This window comes from Oryza sativa, chromosome 5, assembly GCF_034140825.1.
Source record: "Oryza sativa Japonica Group chromosome 5, ASM3414082v1".
NCBI lineage: Eukaryota > Viridiplantae > Streptophyta > Magnoliopsida > Poales > Poaceae > Oryza > Oryza sativa.
The window spans coordinates 26,636,193-26,651,310 of record NC_089039.1 but is presented as its reverse complement, the minus strand read 5'-3'; positions in this window follow the sequence as shown (position 1 = coordinate 26,651,310).

The window sequence follows — 15,118 nt, the reverse complement described above, 5'->3', positions numbered from 1 at the left end:
TGTCACCTCGACATGGACGTGAGGACCAGCCCTCCGTGCCCCCGGCTGGTGGTATCGGCTGTAGAGCCTTTGTGGCGAGTCTTCGGAATGTCCGTTGGCCCCCAAGGTTCCGGCCCACCATCACCGAGAAGTATGATGGGAGCGTCAACCCCACCGAGTTTCTCCAGGTCTATACGACCGGGATCGAGGCCGCTGGGGGAGACGACAGGGTCATGGCGAATTTCTTTCCCATGGCCCTGAAGGGACAGGCACGGGGTTGGCTAATGAACCTGCCACCCGCGTCGGTCCACTCCTGGGAGGATCTGTGCCAGCAGTTCACCATGAACTTTCAAGGCACTTATCCACGCCCAGGTGAAGAAGCGGACTTGCACGCAGTACAGCGAGGGGATGATGAATCCCTTCGCTCGTACATTCAGCGTTTCTGCCAAGTCCGCAATACTATACCTTGCATCCCTGCACACGCGGTGATCTACGCGTTCAGGGGGGGTGTGCGGCACAACCGCATGCTCGAAAAGATTGCCTCCAAAGAGCCCCAGACTACCGCAGAGCTTTTTCAGCTCGCGGACCGAGTGGCTCGTAAGGAGGAGGCCTGGACCTGGAACCCCTCCGGTTCCGGTGTGGCAGCTTCGGCCGCCCCCGGATCCGCCGCTCAGACAGGGCGGCGTGACAGGAGGAGGAAGAAAAGGTCGGTCCATTCCGGCGACGAGGGTCACGTCCTCGCCGTCGAGGGCGCTCCGCGGGCCACCCGAAAGGGGAGGCCTGCGAGCGACAAAAAGAAAGAGGCTGGTACTCCCAGCCGGGAGCGCCCAGCCAGCAAGTGGTGCTCCGTCCACAACACCTCCCTCCACGATCTCGCGGACTGTCGCGCAGTCAAAAACTTGGCTGAGCGAACGAGGAAGTGGGAGGAGGACAGGAGGCAGGAACGCCGTGAGGGCAAGTCCGCGGCAGTTCCCTCCGGTAAACGGCGAAGTGAGGCCAAACAGAAGGCCCCCGCCGTTGACGTCGATGACGGTGATGATGACCTAGGTTTCCAGGAACCTGGGGCCACCATTGCCACTGTCGACGGGGGAGCGTGTGCTCACGTTTCTCGCCGGAGTTTTAAGGCCATGAGGCGAGAGCTTCTCGCCGCGGCCCCTACTCATGAGGCGACGCGTCGGGCGCGGTGGTCGGAGGTGGCCCTCACCTTTGACCAGACCGACCACCCACCGTGCGTCGCCCGGGGAGGGCAGATTGCGATGGTGGTTTCCCCCACTATCTGCAATGTGAAGTTGGGGCGTGTCCTCATAGATGGAGGAGCGGCTCTCAACATCCTTTCCCCCGCGGCCTTTGATGCTATCAAGGCCCCGGGGATGGTGCTCCAGCCGTCTCATCCGATCATCGGTGTGACGCCGGGGCACACATGGCCGTTAGGTCACATCGACCTACCGGTCACCTTTGGTGGATCAGCCAACTTCCGCACGGAGCGGGTGAACTTCGATGTGGCGGACCTCAGTCTGCCCTACAACGCGGTCCTGGGGAGACCCGCGTTGGTGAAGTTCATGGCGGCGGTCCACTACGCCTACCTCCAGATGAAGATGCCGGGCCCCGGTGGCCCCATCTTTGTCCGTGGCGACCTTAAAGTCGCGCTCGCTTGCATGGAGCAGCGCGCGGACCACCTCGCTGCTGCGACCAAGCCCGAGGGTGGTGACGAGAGGCTTGGCACCTCCGCCCCCACCGCCCCGAGGCAGCGGATTGCCACATGCGACGAGGTCCCGGTCAAGGAGGTTGCCTTGGGCGACGGCCCATCCAAGACCACACGGATCGGTGGTCTTCTGGATGGCAAATAGGAAGACGCGCTCGTCTCCTTCCTGCGGGCAAACGCTGACGTCTTCGCATGGAGACCAGCGGACATGCCCGGGGTCCCCAGGGAGGTGATTGAGCGCCGTCTCGCCGTGCGACCGGGCGCAAGGCCGGTCCGGCAGAAAGTGCGGCGGCAGGCCCCGGAACGTCAAGCCTTCATCCGCGAGGAGGTGGTGAGACTTCTGGAGGCCGGATTCATCCGTGAAGTCATCCATCCGGAGTGGCTGGCGAACCCGGTGGTCGTTCCCAAGGCGAACGGCAAGCTTCGGATGTGCATCGACTACACCGACCTTAACAAGGCATGCCCTAAGGATCCTTACCCCCTGCCTCGCATAGATCAGATCGTCGACTCCACTGCGGGGTGCGACCTTTTGTGTTTTCTAGATGCATACTCTGGTTACCATCAGATTCGCATGGCTAGGGAGGATGAGGAAAAAACTGCGTTCATTACCCCCGTAGGAACCTATTGTTATACATCAATGCCCTTCGGGTTAAAGAATGCAGGTCCTACTTTTCAACGTACTACTCGAATTTCTTTGGGTAGCCAAATAGGACGTAATGTTGAGGCTTATGTTGATGACTTGGTTGTAAAAACGCGCAACCAAGAAACTTTACTTTCAGATCTAGCGGAAACTTTTGAGAACCTCCGCTCCGCCCGCATAAAGCTGAACCCTGATAAGTGTGTGTTTGGTGTACCTGCGGGCAAGCTTCTCGGGTTCTTGGTCTCTGCCCGAGGCATTGAGGCCAACCCCGAGAAGATTCGAGCTATCGAGCGGATGCGCCCCCCCAGCAAACTTAGGGATGTGCAATGCGTTACCGGTTGCATGGCCGCCCTAAGTCGTTTCATATCAAGGCTGGGAGAGAAGGCGCTACCCTTGTTTAAGCTCCTCAAGCGCTCGGGGCCGTTTACTTGGACGGAGGAAGCTGAACATGCCCTTACTCAGTTAAAGGCATATCTCAGCTCTCCCCCGGTTCTAGTCGCCCCGGAGCCAAATGAGCCCCTGCTACTTTACTTAGCGGCGACCCCCCAAGTAGTTAGTGCAGCGTTGGTTGTGGAGCGCGATGAAGACAATCCTCATTTCGTGCACCCCCATTCTGTGCTAACTTGGCCCGGGAGCGAGCGGGGAGCAGAGGCCCCCGAGTCGGACGGTGGCCTACGGCCCCAGACGACCGGAGTCGGACCTCTGCCCGCTTGTCAGACGGTGCTAGGTGCCCCCGACCCTCAGGAGGGCCCCAAGGCCACTGCGGGAAGGCCGCACTTAACGCCTTCTGACCCCGAGGCTAACCCTGTGCTGACTCGACCCGGGAAAGAGCAGGGAGAAGAGGCCCCCGAGCCGAACGGAGGCCAGAGGCCCCTGACGACCGGAGTTGGCCCTTTGCCCGCTTGTCCGACGATGCCAGGAGCCCCCGACCCTCAGGACGGCCCCGAGGCCACTGAGGGAAGGCCGCCCCTTTCATCCTCCGACCCCGAGGTCATCGGCACAGAAGACAAGTGCGCCCCGAAAGGCCACTTGAACGAAGAACGCCCCGGGGATACGGCCCCTAGCAGAGAGGATCGGCCCCACCGAAGGGTGCAGCGGCCTGTCTACTTTGTTAGTGAGGCCCTCCGGGACGCTAAGACCCGATACCCTCAGGCCCAGAAGATGCTTTACGCTATTCTGATGGCCTCAAGGAAACTGCGCCATTATTTTCAGGCACATAGGGTCACTGTGGTTACGTCTTACCCCCTCGGTCAAATCTTGCATAATCGAGAGGGTACAGGACGGGTGGTAAAATGGGCAATCGAGCTTTCTGAGTTCGATCTGCACTTTGAACCACGCCACGCTATCAAGAGCCAGGCCCTCGCCGATTTTGTGGCAGAGTGGACCCCGGCTCCAGAGACCGTCTCAATCCCCGAGGCCAGCACGAACCCCTCGCAGCTGCCTCACACCACCCACTGGGTGATGCAGTTCGATGGTTCTCTGTCCCTCCAGGGTGCCGGTGCGGGGGTCACGTTGATCTCCCCGACCGGAGACGTCCTTAGATATCTGGTCCGCCTCGACTTTCGAGCGACCAATAATATGGCAGAGTACGAGGGACTCCTTGCCGGACTCAGGGTGGCAGCCGGACTGGGGATCCGCCGTCTCCTGGTGTTAGGCGATTCCCAGCTGGTCGTTAACCAGGTCTGTAAGGAGTACCGGTGCTCTGACCCGCAAATGGACGCCTATGTACGCCAAGTGCGGCGTATGGAGCGCCATTTTGACGGGATAGAGCTTCGGCATGTGCCCAGACGGGATAACATGATAGCCGACGAACTCTCACGGCTCGCGTCCTCGCGAGCCCAGACCCCACCGGGCGCCTTTGAAGAAAGGCTTACCCAGCCGTCGGCGCGACCCGACCCCTTAGGGGAGACGGATGCGCCTGACCGGCCCCCGAGGCCCGTTGGAGTCCAGGCCTCGGGACCCGAAGGGAGCGCTCCAAGCTCCCTTAGATTGATTGCTTGGATCTCTAAGATCCAAACATACCTCACAGATAAGACTCTACCTGAGGACCGCGAAGGGAGTGAACGCGTACAACGCATTTCCAAACGCTACGTGTTGGTAGAAGGGACCCTCTATCGGCGCGCGGCTAACGGAATCCTCCTGAAGTGCATTCCTCAGGAACAAGGCGTTGAGCTTCTTGCTGACATCCATGAAGGCGAGTGCGGAGCCCATTCCGCCTCGCGTACCCTGGTTGGCAAGGCCTTTCGTCAAGGATTTTATTGGCCGACAGCTCTCAATGATGCAGTCGATCTGGTCCGGCGATGCAGAGCGTGTCAGTTCCACGCCAAGCAAATCCATCAGCCGGCCCAGGCCCTGCAGATCATACCCCTGTCATGGCCATTTGCTGTCTGGGGGCTTGATATCCTGGGACCGTTCAAACGGGCCCCGGGCGGGTTTGAGTATCTGTATGTTGCGATCGACAAGTTCACTAAGTGGCCCGAGGCTTATCCGGTTGTCAAGATCGATAAGCACTCTGCTCTTAAATTCATTAAGGGCATCACGGCCCGTTTTGGAGTGCCTAACCGTATTATTACGGATAATGGCACCCAATTCACTAGTGAACTCTTCGGCAACTACTGCGAAGACATGGGCATCAAACTCTGCTTCGCCTCGCCTGCTCATCCCAGAAGCAATGGCCAAGTGGAGCGCGCCAATGCAGAAATCCTCAAAGGCCTTAAAACCAAGACCTTCAATATTCTCAAGAAGCACGGCGATTTATGGATCGAGGAGTTACCAGCGGTGCTCTGGGCAAACCGAACCACACCAAGCCGAGCGACCGGGGAAACGCCTTTCTTCCTCGTCTACGGCGCAGAAGCGGTTCTCCCATCCGAGCTCACCCTGAGGTCTCCTCGGGCCACCATGTACTGCGAGGCTGATCAAGATCAGCTTCGTAGAGATGACCTCGACTACTTGGAAGAGCGAGGGCGGCGCGCGGCCCTCCGAGCCGCGCGCTACCAGCAGAGCCTGCGGCGCTACCATCAGCGCCACGTCCGGGCCCGATCACTCTGCGTCGACGACCTCGTCCTACGCCGCGTTCAAACGCGTGCTGGACTGAGCAAGCTCTCACCAATGTGGGAGGGTCCGTATCGAGTGATCGGCGTCCCCCGGCCGGGCTCCGTACGGCTGGCCACGGGCGACGGCACTGAACTGCCAAACCCGTGGAACATCGAACACCTTCGTCGCTTCTACCCCTGAGGGGGGGGGTCGGGTGTCAGGTTTCGGGCTCGGGCTAACCCTGCACCCCCCTCGGGTGTGCAGGGTTAGCCGGGGGCTACCACACATGCACAGCCTTACTTTTCTTATTTCAGCATTTCAATAAAAGCAGTTTCAATTTCCTAAAGGATGATCTGTGCCGTTTTTTTCTGAAGAATCTTAACTTGAAATAAGGTCACTCGTGCTCAACCTTGCCCTCGGGGGCTCGGTTCGGTCAGCTAAAATCGCCAAGCGGGGCCCAGAACCGAGCCGTGCCCCGGGGCGTGGTGAACTCCGGGGGGGAATCGGCAAAAACCCACAATCGGGTCACCCATAACCCTCGGTCACCATGTTCCCGGCCCGGCCAGTCTCGACATGTGGATCTCCCCAGGCACTAGCCCCGACCCGAGCCATTTGAGGATCGGGACTTGAGCACGAGCCCTTAAATCAAGCTAAAATGCAAAAGGACCACGGCACAAATCATCCTCAACTCATATGCATAGCAAAATAAAGTTAACATAAGAAATTTTTCATCATTTTTGATTGCAGATTAAGTTGATCTATACAAAAAGAAGAAAGAAAAAGAAAAAATTGGAGATTGGCGGGGGCCTGGGGGCTCATTCCAATGTGCCCGGGTCGCCGGCCTCGTCGCCACCGTCGTCCTCACCGCTGGCGTCGCCCTCCTCGTCGGAGCTGGGGGCGAACGCGAGCCGAGGGGCCGACCCCTCGAAGCTTTGGACGATGTGGTTGGCGGCATCCCGGACCCGCGCGCGCGCATCGTCCTCGGTCCCGGGAGGGAACTCCTCCAGCGCCGTCCATGGGGAGAAGCCGGGGTCCCTGGCCTGGTAACTCGCTAACACGAGTTCCACCGCTCCTTGGGCGAGGTCCCTCGAGGATGACTTGATGGTCTTCTCGAGCTCCTCGGGGAGTTGTTGGACAGCCCAGGCCATCCTCCTAAGGTGCGGGGCGAGGCCTTCCAGATTGGTGGAGCGCGAAATTGTCTGGCCTTTCCAGAGGCCCGCTTCCCGACCGGCGCGATCCAGCCGGGAGACCGCATCCCAAAGCATGCCGGGCCCTATTTCGCCCGCCAAGCGGAGGGCCTCGGCTTCCCCGGTGGATGAGTCCAGGGCGCGCTGCATGTCTGCGACGGTGTGTTCGGCAGCTGCGAGGCGGGCGACTAAGTCGCTTTCGCCCGTAGCCGCCCCGCCGCTGCGCTCCCTCGCGTCCAGCTCCTTTTCTCGCGCCTCGAGGTTAGCAGCCCGCTGCTCCAGCGCGGCTCTCTCGGCGCGGACGCATTCCAGATTGCGGCGCGCCTGCTCCTCCTGCGCTGCCTCGCGGAGGGACAGGCTGTCCGCCAGCCATTGTGTCGCGGCCTCGGACTCCTCAAGAGCTCGCTCCCGCTCAGCAAGCGCGTCCTCGCGGAGCCGGAGCGCGGACTCCTCTTCGGCGCAGGCGGCCTCGTGCGCCGCCAGCGTCGCCTCCCGGATAGCGGCGGCGGCCTCGCGGTCCGCCAAGCTGGTCTCCACGGCGCCGGCATGATCTTCCAGCACCATGGCACGGGCCTCAAGGGCCTCTTCGCGCCGTCGGGATGCCGCTTCAGCCTCCGTTGCTCGCTGCTCTCGGGCAGCGGCGGCGTCAAGGACCCCCTGGGCGGCGTCGAGTTTTTTCTTTAGCTCCGCCTCCCAGCTCCCGTGTTGAAGGCGGAGGGAGTCCTGCGCCTCAATCATCGCGGTGGTGGCGATGAGGGCGGCCTCTCGCTCCTCCTCCACCTCTCGGGCGATCTCCGCCAGCGCCGCCTTGCGGGCTTCAAGCTCCGAGATGTGGCGGCGGTGAGCCTTACGGCCCACCTCCACCATGGCGTCCACCGAGCGCCGCCCCTCCTCGACGCGCGCTCATGCGGCCTCGAGCTCCGCTCGTTCCGCTCGCAAGGCCTCCACCTGGGCGCTGAATCCATCTAGCACCGCGGTGTTTGCGGCGGCCAAGGCTTGCAGAAGGGGCTCGGCACTCAGCGGGGCGGCAGAAGACGAGGAGAAGAGCCGCCTTGGAGAAAATGCGACGCGGCTCGGCCCGCCAGAAGACGCACTGAGCTCGGGGATGTCCCCCGGACCCGCTTGGTCCTGGGCGTCGCCCGAGGGAGCGGGCCCAGGAGATGCGCCCGCGGCCTTGTCGCGAGCCGCCCCGGAGGTTGTCGCCTGAGCGTCACCCGAGGGAGTGGGCCCGAGCGACGCGCCGGCGGTCTTGTCGTGAACCGCCTCGGAAGACGCCATCGCCTCAGCCTGGCGAGCCCGGGCGGTTACCTCCCGAATGGCTTCTTCAGCCTGACGAGCCTGGGCGGCCTCCTCCCGAGCAGCTTCTTCGGCTTGGCGAGCCCGGGCGGCCTCCTCCCGAGCGGTATCCTCCGCCTGCCGAACCCGAGCGGCCTCCCGGGCGGCCTCTTCAGCTTCCCGAAGGCGATCTGCGGCCTCTCGCCGGTCAGATTCTCGCCTCCGTTCCTCTGCGGCCGCCGGATCTTCGGCCTCGGATTGGCCGGACTTGGGATGGCGGGAGGAACGCGACGGGACATCGCTGAAGCAGAAGAAAAAACCGGAAGACAAACAAGATGGATAAGAGAAAACTTGCTGATTGGGATAAAGGGAAGATGGTTGTGAAAGGCGTGAAACGAACCTGCGAGGGGGTCGGTTGAACGACCACCTTGGAGGGGAAATCAGGTTTCCCCGGGATGGTTCCGTCTCCCCCGTCTTGCGGAGCCGCTTCTTCTTGCGTTCCGTCTCGGGCTGTGATGTCGGCACGGCCCCCTCCGGGCGCCTGCTGCTGGCACGCACCGCCCCGCCCCCTCGGGGAGGAGATGGGGGGGGTGTTCCTCCCTGTTTCCTCTTCCCCCGGGCGGCGGCAGGGCGGTTGCTTCCCGAGCCCCCGTCGCGGGGCCCAGAAGCACGGCCCCCTCCTGGGGTTGATTCTTCCTGGCGGCTCCCGCCGGCGCCGTCGTGGCCCTTAGGAGCCACCTCCTCTGAGGCCCCGACCCCCATCATGATGGTCAGAATGGAGGCGCGGTCTGGATCGCAACAGAGGGGGAGGAGTCCTTGAGGAATAAGAGACGCCTCCACGGAGCTGAGATTCAGCACCCTTTGGACCACGATCTTGAAGTCATCGGGAGCCCAATCCCATCTGACTCCCCAGTGGGTCCTCATGTAGTCCTCGGACCCGGTGTACTCCCATGCGCTCCGGGCGCGCCGCTGAAGCGGCGCAATCCGGCGACGGAGGTAGTCGCCGTACACCATGGCCCCTGTGAGCCCCTGAGATCGCAGGCCCGCCAGGCGGTCGAGGACGGCGTCATAGTCATCCCCCAGATCTACTGGCGCCCGCCAGCTGGAGACCGGCGCCGGGGGCTGGCTTGGGAGTCGGAGGCACGCTTCGTTGGCAAGGGGGGTGTAGAACCAGTCGCTCTTCCAATCGTCCCACTTCTTGCGAAGGGCGCAGGGGATGTAGCGGTTCAACACCGGCCCCCGCGGCTGGAAGTAGCAACCACCGACCACCGACGGCGGCGACACCGACTGCACGGTGAAGAACCACCGGAACAGCCGAAGAGATGGGCGCACCCCAATGAACATCTCGCACAGGTGCGCGAAGATGGCCAAAGTCATCACTGCGTTGGGGGTGAGGTGCGCCATCTGGAGATCGTAGAACTCCAGAACATCCATAAAGAAAGAAGAAAAAGGAGGAACCAACCCGGCCATCGCGAAGGGGAGGAAGAAGATGGACCGCCCCGGGTAATCTGGTGCTGGGCGCGCCTCGCCCAGCATCACTATCTCCCGGCCGGTGGCGGATTCCGGCATGAAGCGGCGCGGCAGCCCAGCCTGCCTCTCGCTCACAATGCGGGAAGGCGGTAGTACGCTACCGTCGAGCAGAGCGGAGCCCCGTGCCATGTCGTCGGAGAAAGAAAGGGTTGAGAACGAGTGTGTGTGGCGAAGGTGAGGCGTAGCAAAGAGTGAGTTTAGGGCGCAAACGGCGAAGGAAAGGGGAATAGTGGCGAAAGGAAGGGAGCAAGTCCTTTCCTTGATGGCTTTATACCCTTCCCATCGCTGAGCCCGGCTCCTCGTTTCTCGTGCCCACTATCTCGCTCCCTCGTTACTCGCTATCTCGTTCCCTCGTTTCTCGCGCCCACGCTTCCACTAATTCCATTCGCCTGCTTGCGGCGCATGAGGTGGATATGCGGTTGTGGCAGTCGAGATAGATCGTATCGTGTGCGCGTTAATTACGCTCGCCGACCGAAGCGACGTTACCATATCTCCAGACGAAACGAATCTGCACGCCTAGATTCGAGCGCTGCTCAAGTGATGCGGCAGTCTTGAAGAGACCGCCCATGACTGACGGCCATGGCACCGTTACCGATATGCGTGGTTTGAGACCGTTGGGTTTCTGCCCAATCACGGAGACCGGTCCCACCTGTCACCAGGCTTTATGAGTGGCGTCATGCCCGACCGCTTCCCTTGAGAAGGATGATCGCCCTGACATAACGCCGGGGGCTACTGTCGGTGATATGGGACCGGGAGTATTGCGCCCGGAGGCTTGAGGCAGATGGAATCGCCCACGTGGCCTGGCACCTTCGGGGACGTCGGGCCCGAGGGTGAGGTGTCCGCCCTCCTCCTGATTTCCCCGAGGGGGGGGTCGGGTTGCTCCTGCCCCGGCCCCGAGGGCCGAGGTGCCCCGACCCCTTGTGGGGTTTGCACTATGTACATAGGTTGGGTGAACACGGTAGGGCTCACCTAACCGCATTTATTGCGGTCTGGTCAAGCGTGTCACGCTGCATGCAGCGCAATGCAGCGCGCTCTTTTATCCGGTCTGTGACCAGTCACAGACCGGTCAGATCAACGGTTAGGTGGCGACTGGCGGTCTGACGCACGCCTCGCCCCGTCCCGTCAAGACGAGAGCCTCTAGGCACGCGTCTCCAGCCGGAGCTAGCGTGTTACCTCTTAGAGATGACACGTTAGCCCTGGTTAGATGAATACCAGGCTTCATCCTAACCATTACAGGCAAGATGTTGTGTGAAGAAGGGCAAACATGCACGTTGCTAAGCTGACACGCGGTGGACAAGGATGACCGATTTGTGACCGGTCTGACACTGCTCATGTCGTCAGCTCACAGCCACGTTCCCACGACGCGCCTGCCCCCGGCAGAAGTGGAGGTAGGTATGTGCCGTCCCATCAGAAGGACGTTCGGAGGGCAACCGTGCAAATCTCCGTCCATTTATGTAAAGAAGAAAAGTCCAGTTTGGAAAGGGAAGAGTGCATGTGGTATCCCCTTAAAGTATAAAAGGAGGACCTTGCCCATAGGGAAGGGAGGATTGATTTTTTCCAGATTTAGAGCCTAGAACAAGGGATAGGTCGGCTCAGACTTTGTAGCTCCTCCACACACAAATCCACCAAAACACAGGAGTAGGGTATTACGCTTCCCAGCGGCCCGAACCTGTATACATCGTCCGTGTCTCGCGTTTCTTCCGGGCACGCAATCTTTCCACATACAGAGAGAGCTTGAGATCTCACCCTAAGCCCCCGGCCGAACTGGCAAAGGGGGGCCTGCGCGGTCTCCCGGTGAGGAGCCACGAGCTCCGTCAGCTTCTAAGCCGCCACGTGGCACTCTAATAAATTAGAAAAAATATATAATTTAAACTGATGGGCCAATTAGATTTATCTCATAAAAAAATATCCTTCCTCAATTACTACCTTACGTAAGTTCTCGTCTCCTTCTCCTCATCTCTTTCCTTTTTTTATGTATGGTAGTTAAGATTTTTCTTTTATTACTTAATAATTAATTTCTACACTTCTATCTCACGAGAATGGCTGTGGACTCTTGATTGCGTGTCCCATGCCTAAATATATAAAATATTAATGATTAGATGCATGCTTTTATAAATAACAAATCTATTTTTAACTAACAATTTAGAAAAAAGATAATAGTTACATAGCAAAATAATCATAATTCTAAAAAGTTACTCCCTCTATTTCATATTATAAGTCCTTTTAACTTTTTTCTTAATTAAAATTCTTTAGGTTTGACCAATACATATAAAAAATTTAACAACATCTATCACACAAAATTATTTTGTTAGATATAACATTCAATATATATCCATAATATGTTTTTTTTTGTAAAATTTTACTATATTTTTCTATAAACTTGGTCAAACGTAAAAAAATGACAAGAAAAAGTCAAAATGACAAATGACTTATAATATGAAACAGAGGTAGTATATATGTTTTTATTTAGTTTATTTGAACGGTTGTTTCATAATTAGACAGCTAAATAATTTAAAATCAATATTACCAATATTTTACTATAAAATAAAATATGTTATTTGAACTGCCATCTATTCTTTACATGACAACCCAGATAACATCCGATTTTTAATTTATTTACACTGTTGATTTTATTGCTCATATTTTACTATGTAAAATTTAAAATACGTAATTTGAACATAGACCAACAAGCAAACAACACTGAAACATTAAAAAAGTGACAACATGTATTATGTCATCTTAATCATTGTACATAATAAAAATTAGAAAAATACAAAGTCACCATGTATGACCTTTTAGAGCCATGCTAAACTACCAAGTATCACATTTTAAAAATTAGTAAAACTTATAAATTCAAAGAAAAAATAAAACATCTACCCAACAGTTTTTGCTTAGATCGATGACCTATTAATATTATTTTCAACTATCAAATCTACTTTTAGAAAAAAAAATCTATCAAATCAGTGACATGTCACATCTTGAAAAAAAACTTGCAAATAGTAGGAAATTAACATATGATAATTTGCTTTCACTTAAATTACTTAGAAAAAATACAAAAAAAAATCCGCTCCATATGCGCCCATCACTACACACCCACTCCTTCCCCTCTCTGTCTCAAGCTCTACGCTTTTCATTCCTCTCACGTTCCTATTTAACTAAAGATAAATAATCTATAATTATAAGTTTCACGTCTGATTTCTAATCTTTAACTATTGATATGTTTATAACCAAACCAACGATATAAGATCCATATGCCTATATATAGTTTGCTATATAACAAATACGACATTTTAACACAATCAGCCTATTACTTATAGGTATCTCAAATGCAGCCTATGATACATGCCCGCGCGAATGCGCGGACTACCTTCTTAGTTATTATATACTAAAAGTCCATTAAACTTCCTACAAACGCTCTAAAGCCGCCATGTGGCACTCCTACAAACACTCCTAGACCGCCACATGGCACTATCTAATCTCACCGTCGATTTTCACTTAAATTGGTGGCCCCTATATTTTTGACCATTATATTAGATCTGTTATTAAAAAAATAATACCTTCCTCCCACACAAGAAATATATAACTGTTTGTACTAAGTACGATTCAAAGGAAAAAAAAATAAAGCTGGCCTACTGTGCCGCAAGAAAAAAAAAACCATATACATGTACTTATACAATATACAGAAGAAAATAAAGTCAAAGAAACATATGTACGTAATACCATCATTGGAAAGAAAATCGACAGGATTTCCTATATTTTTTTAAAAAATAAAATATATCTATATATCTATTATATACTAAAAGTTTATTAAATTTTCTACAAATGCTCTCAAGCCGCCACGTGATACTCTAATAAATTAGAGAAAATCCTAAAAATTCTAAGAATAAGCAAACCAAATACTATGGGGTCCCACCTCTCCTCTTCTCCCGGGCATGTGTAGGTATACTAAAAGTCCATTAAACTTCCTACAAATGCTCTCAAGCCGCCACGTGACGCTCTAATAAATTAGAGAAAATCATAGAAATTCTAAGAATAAACAAACTAAATACTATGGGGTCCCACCTCTCCTCTTCTCCGCACATGTGTAGGTATATGTACGTACATTCCATCCCTTCTTTTTTTTTCTTCCTTTTCCATTTATATAATGGATATATATTTTTTAAATAATCATAATTTTACTAACAAAGAATCTACCATCAAACAACTCACATGTAACTAAATTAGCTTTACAGTTATTGAAAATAAAATTTACACCATTATATGTTACCCATTAAATTAATAATGTACTCCCTCCGGTTCTATAATAATTGACCTTTTGGACAAGGTTGAGGTCAAACTTTTATAACTTTGACTATCAATAACTTTAAAAATATTTAGTTTAAAGGAACTAGAACAACATATATAGATTTATCTCTCAAAGCACTATAATAAAAGTAAACATATATTTATTTATCTTATATATTATAATAGAAACATATATTTATTTATCGTATATATTATAATAGAAAAATAAGGTCAAAGATATATTTTGTAGACCGTGTTATTATCCAAAACTTCAATTAGAATGAAACCGGAGGGAGTAAGATAATTTCCACTTAATTAAACCGTCGTACTCATTACTTTGTACTATTATTTTCAAATAATACACTATTTTAAAATAAAGTTTACACAATTATATTGTGTACCTATCAAATAAATAATTTAAGATCTATATTAACTAATTTATACGTGCACTTAAACCGATGAACCCATTATTTAAATCATTGGATCTATTTTTTATTACATTGGACTATCATTCTCAAATAATGCATTGTTTCAAAATACAGTCTATGACATTATATTGTGTACCCATTAAATTAACAATTTAAAATCTATATCAACTAATTTACACTTACATTAAAACCAGTGGATATTATTTAAATCATCAAATCTATTATTTGCTAATAAATAAAGCATCCAAAGTTCCCTTTTTGGCCCGCTGCACAATGCACGTATGCACATTTGCCTTTTGCACGCGTGACAAAGCGTCGTGTTTGAGGCATAAGGTGATCACGATCGCCGCAGCGCTACCGCTTTGCTACATGTCAAATCATATATGGAGATGATAAATTTTGTTAATAACATGAAAAGAAAATTAGAGGTGTGATGCAGCGAGAGAAGAATTAAGCACTGTGGGTTGTGTTTTTGGAACACTTAGCTCCGTTTAAGCTGAACCGAGAGTTGATTACAGAATAATTATAATGTATTGTGTTACGTTGTATTTGGATTTTGTATTATTTGTCCGTACAGTTGAAAGAAATCATTATATTATAAATGTGAGCACAATATTAACGAATATCAATGGAACTCTTCTAAGACAAGGGAGTTTAAGACCCTCTTTTTTTTTCCCGATTCCATAGTTTGAATTTCATTTGCATGCTTTCCAAGTTTCTAAATTGTGTCTTTTTTTAAACAACATTTTAACTTTTAGAAGTCAATTCATTCGTTTATACCCTCAAATAGCTATCACATAAATCAGATAATTCATCAATTTCAGTTGTCCTAAACCCTAAGTAGTACATTTTTTTCATGCGAGTCATCGTAAACAGTAAATTGGGGATCAATGGATACTCAGAGTCATAAGATGAATATGTAAGAGCTACTATGAACAACGGTAAATAGGTGTCAAAATTAATTGCTATTAATTAGACATCTAATGGCTTCTCTCTACATGTATATAAACATCGACGAAGCTGGAACAAATATTACCATATACCCCATACATATATATTA